Genomic DNA, 17,960 nt, shown 5'->3' with positions numbered 1-17,960 from the left:
ATCTGATCCATATTAGTAACGATATTTCCGGCTTTGTCTCTTAACGCATACATCTGATTCTTGCCTATTCCTAGTTTCTTCTTCACTGCTTTTAGGCTTCCTCCGTTCCTGAGAGCCTGTTCAATTCTATGCATATTATAGTTCCTTATGTCAGCTGTCTTACGCTTGTTGATTAACTTCGAAAGTTCTGCCAGTTCAATTCTAGCTGTAGGGTTAGAGGCTTTCATACATTGGCGTTTCTTGATCAGATCATTCGTCTCCTGCGATAGCTTCTGGTCTCCTGTCTAACAGAGTTACCACCGACTTCTATTGCGCACTCCTTAATGATGCCCATAAGATTGTCGTTCATTGCTTCAACACTGAGGTCCTCTTCCTGAGTTAAAGCCGAATACCTGTTCTGTAGCTTGATCTGGAATTCCTCTAGTTTCCCTCTTACCGCTAACTCATTTATCGGCTTCTTATGTACCAGTTTCTTCCGTTCCCTCCTCAAGTCTAGGCTAATTCGATTTCTTACTATCCTATGGTCACTGCAGCGCACCTTGCCGAGCACGTCTACATCTTGTATGATGCCAGGGTTCGCGCCGAGTATGAAGTCGATTTCATTTCTAGTCTCACCATTCAGGCTCCTCCACGTCCACTTTCGGCTAACCCGCTTGCGGAAAAATGTATTCATTATCCGCATATTATTTTGTTCTGCAAACTCTACTAATAACTCTCCCCTGCTATTCCTAGAGCCTATGCCATATTCCCCCACTGACTTGTCTCCAGCCTGCTTCTTGCCTACCTTGGCATTGAAGTCGCCCATCAGTATAGTGTATTTTGTTTTGACTTTACCCATCGCCGATTCCACGTCTTCATAAAAGCTTTCGACTTCCTGGTCATCATGACTGGATGTAGGGGCGTAGACCTGTACTACGTTCAATTTGTACCTCTTATTAAGTTTCACAACAAGGCCTGCCACCCTCTCGTTAATGCTATAGAATTCCTGTATGTTACCAGCTATATCCTTATTAATCAGGAATCCCACTCCTAGTTCTCGTCTCTCTGCTGAGGTCTATACGAAATTATGTACAAAATTTTAATTGAAAACTTTTAGCAAGATTTAAATGGGCCCGGAACCACCCCTCGGACTTCGTGAAATAAATCATAGTGCGCCGGTGGAACACGCTCGCGTGAACATCTCAGCTGTTTTGCTGTCGTACGCGGTGCGCGGAGCTCGCAAAGCCCAGAGCGCGGGGCCACCTTTCTCTGAAACGCCCTCTCTTCAACCAGAAGCCTGCTCCTCGTTCTCTTCTAGGCGTTTTATTTCGTAATAAAGCGGATTCCCATACGCGGCTGCTATTGGTAGCTGCGGTCGGCTACGTAGCGTAGATACCGCGACCGCCACGCTGTGCAACCACGAGTCCACTGGCTAAGCGCACTGCGGCTCGCTGGGGACAACGACGTTTCGCTTGTGTTTAGCGCGTCGTAGGCAGCATAGGCTGAAGTCGTGGCGCCTGCGTGAACAGCCAAAATGAAATTTGAACTACGCGCCACGGCGACATTTAGAAGGCGGAGCGTTTTGGGGCACGCCCCACTGCGCCGTAGCCTTCGCAGTGCGAGGCATTGAAGAACGAACGGGAGCGCAGCGGAGGCCGTGTTTTATTGCCACTAACTCCGCTTCTGCTGAACACACTGAAGTATGTCTAAAACAGCCTATTTTCATTCCAAATACCTTTCTCCACTTCGATAAAGAAGTGGTTCAGGGTCCCCTCAACCAACTTTCATGTAAAATAATTATATCGGGATTAAAGTGAGCGGTTAGGCAAGATATGTCTTCTGAAGCACGACATAAAGAATGACAGTTTCACTGAAGCATTTTCATAGCGAAGAAAGTGCCGCAGTCGAAAGTTTCTGTTGCATACTTTCTAGCAGTATACCGCAGCGATTGACTTTTCTTGGATTTTAAGTGAAGACCAGAGGAGGCTGTTATGTTGAGGCCCCCTTTGAAATTTTGCTCACAATTCTTTCTGCACACTTCGCTTCTTTCTAGCCAACATCTTCGCGTAAACCTCGCCTGTTGTTCTGATTGTCTTTTCGGGCGCATACCCAGTGGCACGTAACCCTCATGGGGCATTGGCGAAGAATGAACACATGTCCAGTGGCACCTACGCAGTTGCAGATATAAACAGCGGCCCAAGTTGCCGGATTGATGGATAGATGACATGAGCGTCCGGTTTCAAACGGGGCAATGTGCCGCGCTACCAAGCTCTTGTTCTTATTTTGCCTAATGTCCTACCCACCTTTAAATAAAACAGAACACAAAAGGAACACTGTCTTGCCTCTTGGCAAGACAGTGCCCCGAAGGTGAGGGGGGGAGGGGTGGATGGAAGGCAAGGCGAACGAGTGATGAAACATTTGAATTAAGTATACGATGTGAATAGAAAGGAGAAAAGGTTGACTAATTCGCTTCAAAACAACAAATTCCGTGTTCCGTGTCACAACAGAGTTTTCTACAAGAATTACTAGAATGAGTGAACGAAAAGCTTTAGTTAGTGAGTTTCTTTTGCGCATGCACCGAATGGAAGTGGTTCCTAATTAACAGGAAACCATATGCTGCTCTCGCTGCCTGGTTCCTGGATCTTCCAGGGAAGGGCTGGATAGGAAGATCTTCCATAGCTCTGTAAGGGTTGGATGGTGCTGGATGGGGTGGGGGAGTCATAGAAACAGCTGGTGCTGTTGTCTGCAGAAGCCGTAATTGTGCACGACGCTTCAGCCTACACCAGAATGATGTAATTGAAGTACGTGGATTAGCCTAAACATCGTCCTTCTGGCGCCAAACGGTTTTCGTTCGCAGTAGCGTCATTTTCAACGACGTTCTGGGTCTTAAACTCTTGAACTCGCAACGATTACGCGTGCTTGCCGAGTCTATATAGATAGCGTTGCTGTGTCCAGGAATCTAAGCGAGGTTGGAAATTTAGAAGTGCGTATGGTAATAAATAACTTCACAAGAACGTTTGAAGCCACGAGCGCAAAGACTAGACAAATAACTACCAGGGTACACTTTAACGGTCGCAGCTCCATGAGTTATTATTGTTGCTTGTTGAGCAACATCAGCAATAACAAACACAGCCACCGTTCTCTTATTGTGCGACGAACTTTAACGGCGTTTCAAGTTGACATTCGCATTTCTTTTGGCTGTAGCACAAAGATTCGTATTCACAAAATGGAGTAGAGGAAGAAGAGGAAGACGCCGGGTCCTGTGGCGCCCAACGCGATTGAGACCGACCGGGCAATGGTGACGCCCAGCACGGCGGTGACGTAAGACGGCCGCGGCGTCTGTCGCCCACGACAGATGTCGGACGCGTCGACGCTGTGTAGATAACCGTGCTGCAGTCCGTCCAAGGTCAGTGCTTCCTTGAACCGTTGCAGCGACATATGCGTGCAGCTTTTGTTTTTTAGCGATTGATACGTGAACAGCGTCGAGCGACGCCCGAAACCGCGCGTAGGAACCGCAGTCGTGCACACATGATTTTTTTAGACCGTCAATTGATCCGTTGGAGGAATTTCACGCGGTGTTACAACCCGCTGCGGGCACAACATGCCCCCCGGCTGTTTGCAGGCTTATTTTGTTTTTCAATTCAATTCAGTTTATTCCTTTCTTATACAAGAACGAGGAGGAACAGCTAAAGGACACGTGACCTGACAGAGGCTCTTGCTCCTGTTGACGTTTGGCACACGGTCACATTTCACATTCCGTTCAGGCACGTTTACGCGCATTGTACGCACATTTTGTTACATGCTTTCCTCGTGCGCCTCGCATGATAAAAATAATTCACGTCAATTTTACATCCAGCAAATTTGAAAAGCAACGCAAACTAATACATTTATCAAGATCACTTTTTTTTTATACAAGGATTGCAATACAGGGCGCATATTTATCTGTAGAAAATGACATGATTCAACAAAAAGTCTTTATATACTGTTTAAATACCTGCTTAAATGCCAAGCGCTCAAGCAATATATCGTGACTTACTGCACGCGTGGAAGGTATGCGATCGCCTTCCGCTCTGGCTCTGACGTGCACGAGGTGTGGGTGGGAAACGACCATACTGCAGCAGCACTCCGAGAAGCGTGCGAGTTGACCAAAATCTTTCCAACTCGTTACTGAAACACTCGGAGCCAAGCTAAGGATAGTATGAACTTAACACCAATACATCCATACACAACTTTAATGGGTATACATGACAGAGTGCGTAAGCGCGACTGAACGAGGACGTAGAAAGAAGCCCATATACGGAGACAGCGCTGCTTTCAACTATAGATTTTATTTTCACACGCATCGATAAATATATACCGTACGAGCGGAAACAAACGACACAGAAAAAAAAAGAACATTCTGTGGTGCATATCGATGAACTGTACACGTGTCCACGGCATAGTCCAAACATACACTGCGATAGATTACAACGATAAACCGAGGAATCGTATCTCCTTTTCGGATAGTGACACTGATAGCTGGCTCACGCACCTTTTCTTTAATTTTGCAACTTGATACGCCTGCACGATCTCCCTTGTCATCCTGCTATGACCCCATATATACAAAATAGCAGTACTTTGATGCATGGGCTTGCAGGGACAAATCTCGGCAATGAATGCCCAAAAGACCCGAGATTACCCTAGTGACTTTATATTGATGCTCTTTCTGTCTCTCATTGATGCGTTTGCCAGTTTGGCCAACATACATTCTTCCGTACGTAAGCAGAATGGCATAGACAACGCTATGACTGCAGGTTATACAAATTGTTTGCGACGTTGAGTAGAACAAGCGTTGCTTTTGTTATTCTCTGAACTAAACTGTTTGCATGGCTTCTGTAGACGCTCAGGGACAGAGGAAACCGCGTCCACCCCCGGCTTTGCCGCTGTTCTTCTGAGATTATGGGAAATGCAATGAATGTATGGCCCCACAGCAACTTTCTTTGCTCTAGCAGTGGTACAGCTTCCCTTCGACGCGTTTTTACAGATCCTGCTCAAGCCCTCCCCGACAGAGGGAAGCATACGCATCGGGTAACCAGAGTCTGTCAGGCGCTTTGCCTGGTCTCTGAAACTGGTTTCCACTTTGTGGTCACACGACTTCATCAGATAATTATTGAAACACGATATTACTACTGCGCATTTTACGAGTTTTGAATGAGCAGTATGAAATGGCAGGACTGGCTAATTGCCTCTCGGCTGATAATTCCAGCTGACCTTTTGTGGTGAAAAATACAATGCAAAGTCTAAAAACCTTATGAAATTGCCTACATGGACTTCATGCGTCAACGACGAAGGAGGCAACACTTCATTGAATGAGGTTACGGTTTTTGAAGCCACCGAGTCAAAATTATCTGATTCGTCATTCAAAAGAATTAAAAAAATCGTCAAGAAATCTGAACACTTTCAGGTTATTTTTCAGGCGTTCATCAAGAACTTGGTCACGGTTAGCTAGATATGTCACTTAAGCAGGGATCAATACATGACCCTATGCATATGCCATCTTTTGTTTGACAACATTTCGCTCCCAAGTCGCCTAAGTCGAGTTAACATACATACTAAGTTAATAGGTAAGTGCGCAATAGAGCATATGGGAACAATGTATAGATGTATAATCCCGTTTGTGATAAAGAGAACTAAGAACTTTTCATGCGCCTTAAAAGCCGGATCAACTATGGAAAATATCCGACAATGACATGATACATGCACTGCGCTTACGTTTTGTACCGGTGAAATCCTGTTTCTACATAATTATTTCAATATTTCACTATTTCACTAATTCTGTACTTTTATATTCGCTATGCCTACCTTGTGCCTTTGAATGTCTCCGTGTATGTAATGAAAATCATTGTTGTAATCTCTCTTAATGCAATGTAGATATTTTTTTACAAAATGTATGATTAATTTAGTACTTTAGTGCTTTAGTACGTTGGCAACGATGAAGTGTCCCCTGTTCGCCCAGCGCCCTCTGTAGGTCATTTTAAGCCTCCGTATTCCTGTGATACATTTGTCATGATTGGATAACTTGATGGGATTGTCGTGATGGTACACCGATATGTTATAATATCCCAAACCTTCAAACATTCGAAGCATTTGGTTCCACCCTGAACTAAGGGCTCCTACACCCGACAACCAAAAAACCGCCAATAAACTATGTGAAGCCACTGTGGCGCGACTAACACAGGGCAAGACAAGACACAACGAACGTAGTTACTACGGCGTCCAGTCTTCTTTGTGGTGTCTTGTACTTCATTTGCGCTACAATGGCTTCGCCGAATATCAGCCTACTAGCAGTGACGTACCAACTATTTCTCGAGTGGGGGGGGGGGGCGCAAACCACAATTCGCTATATATATATATATATATATATATATATATATATATATATATATATATATATATATATATAGCGAATTACTATTACAGTGAGTAGGGCACGTAAAATTATTTGAATGCACTTATTTCTTGCTACTCTATAAAATCTCAAGATGACACAGGGACAATGAGTGCCTCGCAGAGGTCCCTGATCCCGCCCAGTAGCAGCAGTACAGCGCGCATAAAAAATGCGCATTTGCTACAAAGAATTCTACTTGACATTTAAGTCTACAGCAAAAACGTATGGCTAGTTTAGGTAACAGTATTGTCGAGGTTACACGCAACTAAGTACAATCAACATGCATATTACTTGCAATACTCACAAGAAAGAACGACAGCAGATGTGTGCGCCCTTGGAAGATTAACAACCCTATTTCCAGCGAAGTTGTTCTTTTCGAGCAGTTGCAATAAAAGTTTCAGTTTGTTATAACTATATCGCATACTTTAAGGAGTCGCCCGTATATATAAATGACTGTTCCGTTTGAAACCTTGCCCGCACGTAATGCTTTGAAGCACTTCTTGCTGGGAATTCTTAAAAAGCCAGTGATTCGTCAACACACATGTTACTTCGCATTAACATTTACCATGGTTTCCTCCATCGCTCCCCCCCACCTTCCATTCAATTTCCACTAGACTTCATATCCGTTGAGTTCACTGTTCATCAGAGAACCGGGATAAATTCTCTGTTCGCAAGACACATTCATGATACACGGGATCGCTTGCATGCGTAATTTACCTCAAATCCCATAATTAGACCACTGTCCTTGAAGTTCACCTACATATTGCCCACAACTCGTCCTTTATTTAAAACGAACTGTCTTGTTTAGTTCACCGAGGACATCGCTGAAACTCAGTCGGAACGTGTTATGAAAGAAAAACGATGGCTCATTAATTACTTGCAACGCTTATAACTGGACTGGGAACGTAAAAAATTTGTCGCACGTTGCAGTTACCATGTGCCCCGTCCGCTTTCCACAAAATTTAAACCTGTTGTAACCTGCAGCTAAGTCGGGACACTGGGAAGCACAGGTACAGCCGTAGCTGCCGTATCACTCGCTCTAACAAATGAATAAGAATTTCTTTACAAAGGCTGTGTTTCATCCAACCATACTTCGCAAAGAGAGTTTTCATTGCGTATCACCAATTTTCGCTAAGCTTGGTCCTGGCGGCTTTTATAGTTCTGATAATGCAGCGGGCTAAATTCTTCCCCGCTTGTTGGACACGCTCAAACAGACTAGCGTGCTTGCATACGTAATTTATTACGAAAGCCCCAATTATCCGTGTATTATGAACTTCACCTCCACTTCACCCGTTAACTTGCCCTAACAGTCACCAAATATAACGAATGTGCCTCCTTTGTTTCATTGAGGGCACCAGGCGAAACTGATATATCACGCATGAAAAACTAAAAAGAAAAACATGAGGGTTCAATAATTGTTCTTAACGCTCCTAAATAAGCCAGAAATGTTAACACAACGCGACATATTGTACTTAAAATGCTGCCTATTCCTTCAAAGTATATAATACCTGAAACGCAGAGTTCTTTTGGGACATTGGGAAGCTTAGCCAACAACAGCAGCTTAATACTTCCAAATACTTTCTTGCAATTTTTTAACGCTATATTTGATCATCACGCATTTACCATCGCATATAAACTTCGCGCATTGCCCTTATGTTCGCAATATTTGAGCTCAGTTGTAGTAATCATGCCAGCGCAGCCGTCGAAGTGTTACACCGCTCGTAAAACAGACTAATAACGCTATGAACCACTTGCATATGTATTCTACTGGAAACTGCGCATCTAACCCACCCATTTGGAACATTGCCTACACATTGGCCACACCATGGCTTTATTTTTTCCCAAATATAAACAAGACGCCTTGTTTACCTCACCAAGGACTCCGGAGAAACAAACTGCGAATATCGTATGATGCGCGAAAACACATGGAAAAACGGGGATCTATAAATTATCTGCAACACTTGCATTTAAAGCAGGAAAGTTATAGTTTCACAACGCACTGCATTTAAAGTTCTCTCTGTTTTCACGGAACATCAACCGTCCGTTGTGCCTTTGTTTTAGGCTCGAGTCTGGGAAACATGCAGATTAGAGGCAGTATGACACCCTGGAACGCTTCAATGAGTGACTTTCTACGAAGGCTGTAATGAACATATACATAATAAAAATATATCGCTGGTCACTCAGGACATTGCTTCGTACTTCGAATAAATATAAACACCGTGCCCCGAATATTTCACCGAGGATACCGGCGCAAAATAAGTTAATGCCATGTATGACGAATAAAAATTGGGAGAACGCGGCTATTCAGTAACTGTTTTCAGAGCACATAAGCAATCTAGACAGTGCGAATTTTCGGTACACGTCACCAAAAAGTGGCCCTCGTTTTTCAAAATATGGAATATCTGCTGTTTTTTTCTCCTGCCGGGAAACAATAGTGTGGCGATATTGTAAAAAAACAGCCTGAAAATGAAATAATGAAAGTCCTTTACACATTCGTTTAGAAAAAACTCGTCAATGTTCTCTTGGTATTGAAATGGCTGTGCACGTTCGACCAAGGTCATTTCGACTAGCTTATCTACGATAAGTCATGCTTACATGATGAAATTCGACAGTTACATCTGTAACACGCTTGATTAGAATTTTGATATGGTGATAAGATATTGAGGCTGCCACGGTATGTGGGTTATCTCTCGAAGGAGATTCAATAGTTCCAGCATTTGATAATCCAACGATTTCATGCCGTAAGGCGCACCAGTGGTTGGGCGCGGCTGATTATAATACTTTATCCGGACCTGCCCCTCGTTCGTAGGTTAGATTAACATGGCTGGTTGCGTTTTCCAATACGGAAATATCGGTCCCAAAAAAACTGGGCATCATGCAAGTTGCGCGAGCTGACATTTGTTGGGGCGGGAACTGCCCAGCGTCAGGCGTTCTCTGCAACGCGGGTGTGTATGGCCAATCCCACCTCCGTCAGCTACAGGGTGTCCCGAGAAGGCGCAAAAGACGATCCTCGCCGTCGAAGCAGGGGAGGCGTAGTAAATAAAAGCATTACTAATGTGCTCACTCTACTAAGAAATGAAATTTAGCTTCAGCTGTAGTTTTGTTGGAATTTGCAACGTGCAGCCGAAAGTGCCCGCTTTCAAAAATGGAGCGGAGGGAGGGGCAAGTGCCCCCCTGCCCCCCCCCCCCCCGCAGTAGACACGCCCATGCTTACTACCCCAAGAACAAGTTATCTTAAGCCAATGAAGCTTTTATCTTTGTTCACTAAGCATATACGAGGTCTCGTGGAGCAAAAAAAAAAAAAAAGAGCGCATTGAGGCAGGCACTTCTTGCGATATTTATTAAGCTGGCTATTGACTGACCGGCCGAGAGAGGACTGAGCGTACGTGCATCTGAACAGATTGCAGTAAAAAGAGGGCTAACCGATAGGCCAACGTGGGCGTCCGATTTGACATCACACCGTAGTGAAGCACTGCGGATGTGCCTTCCTGTCTGCCTGACTAATGGCGTTGCGCCTCTCATTTTTCTCTCCATCGCTTGTTCCGCTACCCTTAACTTCTTCTCACGCGTCGTTGTTTGCCTCTATGTTGCTGTCTCTAATATCAATACCGGTAGAATGCGATGATTGTACACTTTTCAACGATAGCGGTAAGCTGCTGGTCATGGCTTGGTAATGTCTGTCGAATGTGATCCAACCCATTTTTATTCTTCCGTATGTTTTCTTCTTACGATCAGGGTGCCCTCTAACTATAATTGGCCAAGATGAACGCGAATAAAGAGGCGAACAAACCAAGACGGCATCCCGTTCGCGATTATCTCGCAGCGCGGTCACGTGGTGCGAGTCTTGCTTGAGCTGCAACTCTCTTCACGACGGTCCCTGTAATTTCGGCTTAAGCCGCTGGACGCCTGTAAGCATCCGACGCGCAATTAGCGACCGGCTGGGATTAACTTTCGGGTACTAGAAAATTAACGACGACGTCCAACAACCGACGATTATCCGGAAATGAAAGAGCTTCTGTTGTGCCAGACTCTTCCGTTGCCGTTAAGAGTATAATCACTTGTCTCATTCACTTGTCTCATTAAGTCTCTGTAATAAGACGTTACGCGGTAGAATGCTTCTGCGCGGCATCTTTCAAAACATCTACACAGGGGCCTGCACTCTTAATCTCGTTTGAAATAATAATAATAATAATAATAATAATAATAATAATAATAATAATAATAATAATAATAATAATAATAATAAATTTATTTCCATGACAGGTATACAGAGTTATCATCAGGCCTGTCTGAGCTTACAAGGGCTTGTGGGACATGGCCCTGCAGATTTGGCGTGGCAATAGATTAAAACAGGAAAACATTCAGAAATCAACGAAAAATAACGCTGTTGCGTAAAGTGTGCGCGACATTACATTTGACTGCGCAGATTTATTACAGCAGTACAGTTCAGTACAGTTCAAGCTTACCCATAACAGAACCTAAAACGAACAAACAGACACACAGAATGCAAGAATTGAAAACTTTGAAATAATTTTCACATAAATGTTACACGAGGTAAGAAGGCAAAGCTGATGTGAATATGGAACAGGTCTAACCTACAGAGCACGGATAATCTTTTTCAGTAATATTTTCGAAGTTGCTGTGAAAATATTCTTCGGTAGATTATTGAACACTTTAGGAACGTACACACATCGCCGGGCCTCACCGTATTTCGTTGCGAAACGAGGCACAACGAAACGCAAACCCGAAGGGAACATGCGCAGGTTTATGCTCAGCTTTGAAACCCGAGTTCCAAAAACGACGTAACACCACTGTTTGAACAAACAACGAGCGGAACGGAGGAAAACCTACGGCGGTAAATATATTTCGAGCTGAAAGTAGGGGCGAGTTAAAAGCTGCGCTTTGGAGCATGTTTTTTTTTTTTAAAGAGCATCCACCCTGCTCTCCCAACACGCAGAACAGAAGGCGAAATTTGTGTTGCCATACCTTAATTCCATGCGCAAGAGCATGCCCGATTGCGTTCTCAAGGTTCTTTGTTGACGTCAAAGTTTCTGCCCCATATGTTAGCACCGGTAGAATGCAATAATTGTACACTTTACTTTTCAACGATAGCAGTAAGATGCCAGTCACGATTTGATAAAGCATGTCTTATGTTGCCCGAACCCATTTTAGAGCGCAGCTCTTTGGCGTCCGTTCCTGGGTTTCGCGTCGTCGTCGGCGTTGTCGTCAGCCTCGTAACCAGCTCCGCCCCCCTTTCATCCCCCCAGCGCTAGCAGCGACCGACTGATACCGCTGGATGCCGCTGACGCCGCTAGAGAGTCAAGATAACGTGACTGCATAGAACACCGTCGCCGCCATGCAGAAAGAGGAGGAAAGGGTACCCCCCCCCCCTGTTCTTGTGTGGCGGATAGGGTGCTCTTCAGTTGCCGATGCGCCGGTTATTTCACGTAGGCCCCGGCACGTCGACGAATACGTGACCACCTTCCCACGGCTAGACCTGGTTCTTAGCGCTGCGGAAGCGAGGGTATCATATTGTTTGTGTCGGCATCGGCGGCGTTGTCCCTGAAACCAACTCCGCAGCTGGGGTTGACTCACTATCGGCGTCAGCGGCATCAGTCAGTCGCTGCTATCTCTTCCCTCCTCCCTTTATCGTGTTGTCCGCTTGCTGCGCGCGCTTCTGCCCCCATCGTTTGCCGCTGGGTGTACACGCCGCCCCCCTCTTCCTGCGAATCTCCGGTTGTCAAAGCGCCGGCTCGAACTTAATTCCTTTCTTCGCTCCTCCTCCAATGCAACCCCTGTGCGGTGGCAATCAGAGAGCCAGATCGGTGGCGGCGGATCTGTATATGTGCACCGCCCGAGCCGAAATTGCCGCTGCCGTTCGCCCTGTGCGGTGGCAATCAGAGAGCCAGATCGGTGGCGGCGGATCTGTATATGTGCACTGCCCGAGCCGAAATTGCCGCTGCCGTTCGCCCTGTGCGGTGGCAATCAGAGAGCCAGATCGGTGGCGGCGGATCTGTATATGTGCACCGCCCGAGCCGAAATTGCCGCTGCCGTTCGCCACTGCGAAATTATCTGCCAGTTCTTTCTGAGCCATGAGCGAGACGACCGATGGAAGTCCTCCGTCTGCTGCTGCTGCTGCTGCTGCTAAACGAGCTGCCAGAGCAGAGGCCCAGCGCCGTCGCCGTCAGAATCCAGAGGTGCGTGCCGCCGAAGCAGAAGCTTACCTAGTGGAGTCTTTGTTAAAGGAATACGTGTGAAAAATAAAAAAAAAATTCTGTGATAGCGCATACATGTGTTGCTCGATTTCTTTGCCTCAATCTATCGAAAAGGTGAAACAGCTTATTTGCTGCGCTCAAATTTCGCATTAGGAAGTAACGTAATCGTCGGTAATTTTTTTTTTATTCTTTCGTAAATTTCCTTCTCACGATCAGGATCTCCTGTGAGTAATCGATCTGGATAAACACATTCCTGCAATGACTATATAGAGGCTGACTGCCGATCACCACTTCTTGATCTCTTGCCAAGCTGCTGAAGATTACCTTTGTTTTATGCATGTTATTGTTAAACCCCACTCTTACACTTTCTTGGTTAGGGTGCTCAATATTTTGCTCCAATTCATGCACAGCGTTGCTGAGGAGGACAATGTCATCTGCAGACTGAAGGTTGTCGAGATATTCGTCGTTGATCTTCACTCCTAAGCCTTCCCAGTCTAATAGCTCGAATACTTCTTTTAAGCATGCAGTGAAGAGCAGTGGAGAGATTGTGTCTCCTTGCCCGAAACCTTTCTTGATAGGCAATTGTCTGCTTTCTTTTTGTGGCGAATTAAGGTAGCTGTGGAATATATGCAGAAATTTGCCAAGATATTCCTGTATGCTTCGTGTACTTCTTGATCACGCAGTGCCTCCATGACTGCTGACACCTACACTGAATCAAATGCATTTTGTTTATATATGGAAACCACATAGAGAGTTTGGTTGTATTCCACAGATTTGTCAGTGTTACGTTTCGCCTACGACGCGCGGTTTAGCCGGCGCGGCTGCAACGGACGCCGGGGCTTCGTTCAAAGCGGCAGACATTTTGGCCCGTTCGGCGCCGCCGCTACGCCTCCCCGCCAAGCGCGTCCAGGCCTGTTCTAATGCCACGTGTCTTCATGTGCGTGTGTGTGTGTATGTGCATGTTGGTGCCCACGCTTGTCGAAGCGCGGCAGCTGGGGAGAGGAGCTCCCCCAACTGTGAAGCGAGGGGGTCTGACCGGCGCCGACACGACGTATGCGCCACCTTCTCTTCCCATTGTGCCCGAACGGCGCCGGCACGACGGCTACGCCACCTTCTCATCCCATTGTGCCCGAGCGGCACAGTCACGTGCTCGTCTATAGAGGGGTTCCTTCTTGCCCTCAACTGCGAGAGTATAAAAGCAGCTGCCCCCGGACGCCAAGAGGGCTCCGATTTCTTCTGTTGAGTAACGTGCACTCCCGTCTCTCTACTTCGGTCAACCTGACCGCCAACTCTTTGCGATGTTAGAATAAACAAGTTGTTTTGTTGTTACCAGTCGACTCATGCTTTGCCGGGACCTTCGGATGCTTCCAGTTGTGCCCCAGGCCGCCAGGCCAACGCTACCCTTGGGGCTTGCGACCCAGGTGCAACAACGGGCGTCAGCGCCGAGTTCCCAACAACTCGTGCCAGCGGTGCGATTCCAACAACTGTCTGCCAGCGGTGAGATCGCGACAACGGAGGCCAGCAGCGAAGATATGCGGTTGACTGTATGCTGAGCAGCTCATCGACGATCCGGGAGCAGTGCAACGAGCCCTGTGTGATGACTGGTTGCCTGCAGCGGAACGACTGCGCGGAATTCTTGGCTGCGAGGTTTGGTGAGTGCGGGACTTTCTTCTTCTGAGCTTTGCCAGGCTTTTGTTAGTGTCAGAAACAGAGCTGGTAATTGTGGTTGTCGTTGCTGCCGGGTTAGTTTGCGGCAAGACAATAATAGGCAGTAGAGAAAGCAGCATTCAGAGCAGCCATGGATTTGAAGTCGTTGCGCAAACCGAAATTGCTGGAGCTTTCAAGAGAGTTGGGTCTGGATGTCTCAGACAAACTCAGAAAACCAGAACTGCTAAAGGCTATTCTTGAGTTAGAGGCTGAGGATGACGAGCTGTCGGAATGCCTTGAGACTATTGAGGAGAGGGCAAAAAGACAGGAGCGCGAACTTAAAGAGCAAAAAGATAAACAGGAGCGCGAACTTAAGGAACAAAAAGAGCGAGAGCAACAAGAGAAAAAAGAAGAGCGCGACCGTCAGCACGCTTTGGAAATGAAGCGTCTTGAGGTAGAGATGGAACGCGCTCGTAATGGAAGTCAGGCACACGGTGCAGGAGAACGAGTATTGTTCAAAATGACTGACCTGATGCGGCCGTTTAAGCTTGGAGAGGACATTGGTTTGTTCCTGGTTAACTTTGAGCGAACGTGCGAGAAGCAGGGGTTCTCTCGGGAAACGTGGCCACAGCGCTTGCTCACTTTGTTACCCGGCGAGGCGGCCGACGTAGTCGCTCGCTTGAATAGAGAGGAGGCAGAGGATTTCGACAAAGTGAAATCGAGTCTGCTAAAGAAGTACAGGCTGTCAGCGGAGGCGTTCCGTCGGAAGTTTCGGGAAAATGAGAAAGGCAAAAGTGAGTCATATACAGAGTTTGCGTACAGGCTTATGTCAAACATGCAGGAGTGGCTCAAAGAAGAGAAAGCGTTTGGTGACCACGATAAAGTTCTGCAGTGCTTCGGGCTGGAACAGTTTTATAGTCGGTTACCTGAGAACGTGCGGTACTGGGTCTTGGATAGGCCAGACGTTTGTACGGTGGCTAAAGCCGCTGAGCTAGCCGAGGAGTTTGTGACGCGTCGGGCTCGCGGAGCTAAGGACGGTCAAAAGGGTGAATTTGGCTCCAAGTTTGAGAGGCCAAAGTTCACACCCATGAGAGCAAGGGGCGACACACGTAGTGCGGATGAAAGGAGACGGCGGAGACGGCAGCAAAACGAACGAAAGGAGACGGCGGCAACCGAAGCCGAACGCAGAAAGCGGTTCGAGATGAGGCAAGCGCGCGTTTGTTATACGTGCCAGAAGCCGGGTCACTTTTCGGCGCAGTGTCCGGAAACAAAACCAAAAGTTGTGTTTTTGTCAATATGCAGCACTGACGAGAACATGAAGCTTCTCGAGCCTTACATGCGAGACCTCCTCGTGAACGGGAAAGAGTGCCGAGTGCTTCGCGATTCCGCAGCTACAATGGATGTAGTTCACCCCTCTCACGTAGAACCCCATATGTTCACGGGCGAGTGCGCATGGGTCAAACAAGCCGTGGGAGCTCATAGCGTGTGTCTGCCCGTAGCAAAAGTGCTTATTGAAGGACCTTTCGGAGCACTTGAAACGGAGGCCGCAGTGTCATCTATGCTGCCCCCTCAGTACCCGTACCTATTTTCGAACAGTTCCGATCACCTCCTGCGCGAGAAGGGGCTTTTGTTTGGTGAGGCTAGCGTTCAGGCCTTAACCAGATCGAAGGTTCGGGAGCTCGCTGCAAAGGCGGTAGTTGCGGGGCCGACGTTGTCCAACAATGAAAAAGGGTCAGAGGCGCAGCAAGCTGATATTCAGAGCACGCCTGAACTGAATAAAATTGAGTCTGTAACGTTAAAGGCACCAGATACTGGAGAGGAAATTCCCGATGCGGGAAAGTTAGAAGAGCTATCTGCAGATTTGCTCATCGCGCCTACGTCAGACGGACTTAATAGGTTGCTAAAAGTCAGCCGGTCGGCTTTGATAGCCGAGCAAAAGAAGGATGGCAGCCTAGAAAACATACGCTGCATTGTCAAGGAAGGCATCGCCAAGAAAAATGCTCGCTTTGTGGAAAGAGGTAGGGTCCTGTACCGGAAGTATCTAGACCGCAGGGGAGTGGAGTTCGATCAGCTGATCGTTCCTCAATGCTATCGTCAGGATCTGTTGCGCTTGTCGCATGGGGGTTCGTGATCCGGACACCTAGGAGTTAAGAAAACTAAGGACCGCCTCTTGCAAGAGTACTATTGGCCAGGGTGTTTTCGGGACGCAGACCATTTCGTGAGGACATGTGACACCTGTCAGCGGGTGGGCAAACCAGGGGACAAATCAAGGGCGCCGTTGAGATTGGTACCTATCATTACGGAGCCTTTTAGACGGCTCGTTATTGATACAGTGGGACCTCTGCCGGTAACAGCCACGGGGTACAGGCACATTTTGACTGTGATCTGCCCAGCGACAAAGTTCCCTGAAGCAGTGCCGCTTAAAGAACTCAGCTCAGTTGAGATAGTCAATGCACTACTGTCCATATTTGCGCGAGTTGGTTTTCCTGCGGAAATCCAATCAGATCAGGGCACAGTGTTTACTAGCGCTTTGACGACAACTTTTCTCGAAAGGTGTGGGGTAAAGCTGTTACACAGCTCAGTGTACCACCCACAGTCGAATTCCGTTGAGAAGCTCCACTCCGTCATGAAGCGCGTGTTGAGAGCATTGTGTTTTGAACATCAAACTGACTGGGAGCTGTGTCTGCCTGGGGTGATGTTTGCATTACGGACCGCGCCGCATGCGGCTACGGGGTTTTCGCCAGCTGAGCTGGTGTACGGTCGCTCACTGCGATCTCCGCTTCGCATGCTTCGAGAATCGTGGGAAGGCAGAGGCGACGACCCAGTCGTGGTGGAGTACGTGCTTAAGCTCCTCGAACGCTTAAGAAGGGCACAGGAGTTGTCAGGTGAAGCAATGGCAAAGGCCCAGCAGAGGGCCAAGGTTTATTATGATCGGACCGCCAGGGCCCGTCGTTTTGAGGTGGGCGATGAGGTCATGATATTGCGCACATTGCTAAACAACAAACTAGACGTGCAGTGGGAGGGCCCAGCATGGATTGTTCAAAAACTGTCAGACGTCAACTACGTGGTGAGTCTGCCAGGAAAGCGGAAAGCACAGCAAGTTTACCACTGTAATCTGCTCAAACCTTATAGACAAAGGGAAGCAGTAGTGTGCATGATGGTAAACGTTCCCGAAGAGCTTCCGATGGAGCTTCCGGGACTAGGCTCAGTGACGAACAGGGAAGACACCGATCAAGTCATTAGTGACTTAATCAGTAGAGCATCGCTGTCGCCTGAGCAGAAAACCGGACTACACCAGCTCTTACAAGAGTTTCAAGGTCTGTTCTCTGAGAGGCCTGGTAGGACTTCTGTACTTACTCATGATATAGAACTTACCTCCCCAGAGCCAGTACGATCCAAGGCGTATCGGGTGTCACCCCGCCAGAGCGATATTATGGAGGCTGAGGTAAAGAAAATGCTACAGCTCGGTGTTATTGAGGCAGGTGAGAGTGATTATACCTCCCCTTTGATTTTAGTTGAGGTACCGGGCAAGGAACCTCGTCCTTGCGTCGACTACCGCAGGCTTAATTCCATCACTAAGGATCAAATTTATCCGATCCCTAACATCGAGGAGCGCCGTGAGAAAGTTAGTAGCGCTCAGTTTATTTCCACCCTAGATCTTGTCAGGGGTTATTGGCAGGTTCCACTTACAG

The sequence above is a fragment of the Dermacentor variabilis genome, chromosome 9 (assembly GCF_050947875.1).
Source record: "Dermacentor variabilis isolate Ectoservices chromosome 9, ASM5094787v1, whole genome shotgun sequence".
Classification (NCBI taxonomy): Eukaryota; Metazoa; Arthropoda; class Arachnida; order Ixodida; family Ixodidae; genus Dermacentor; species Dermacentor variabilis.
Note: the sequence above shows the minus strand (reverse complement) of the source record.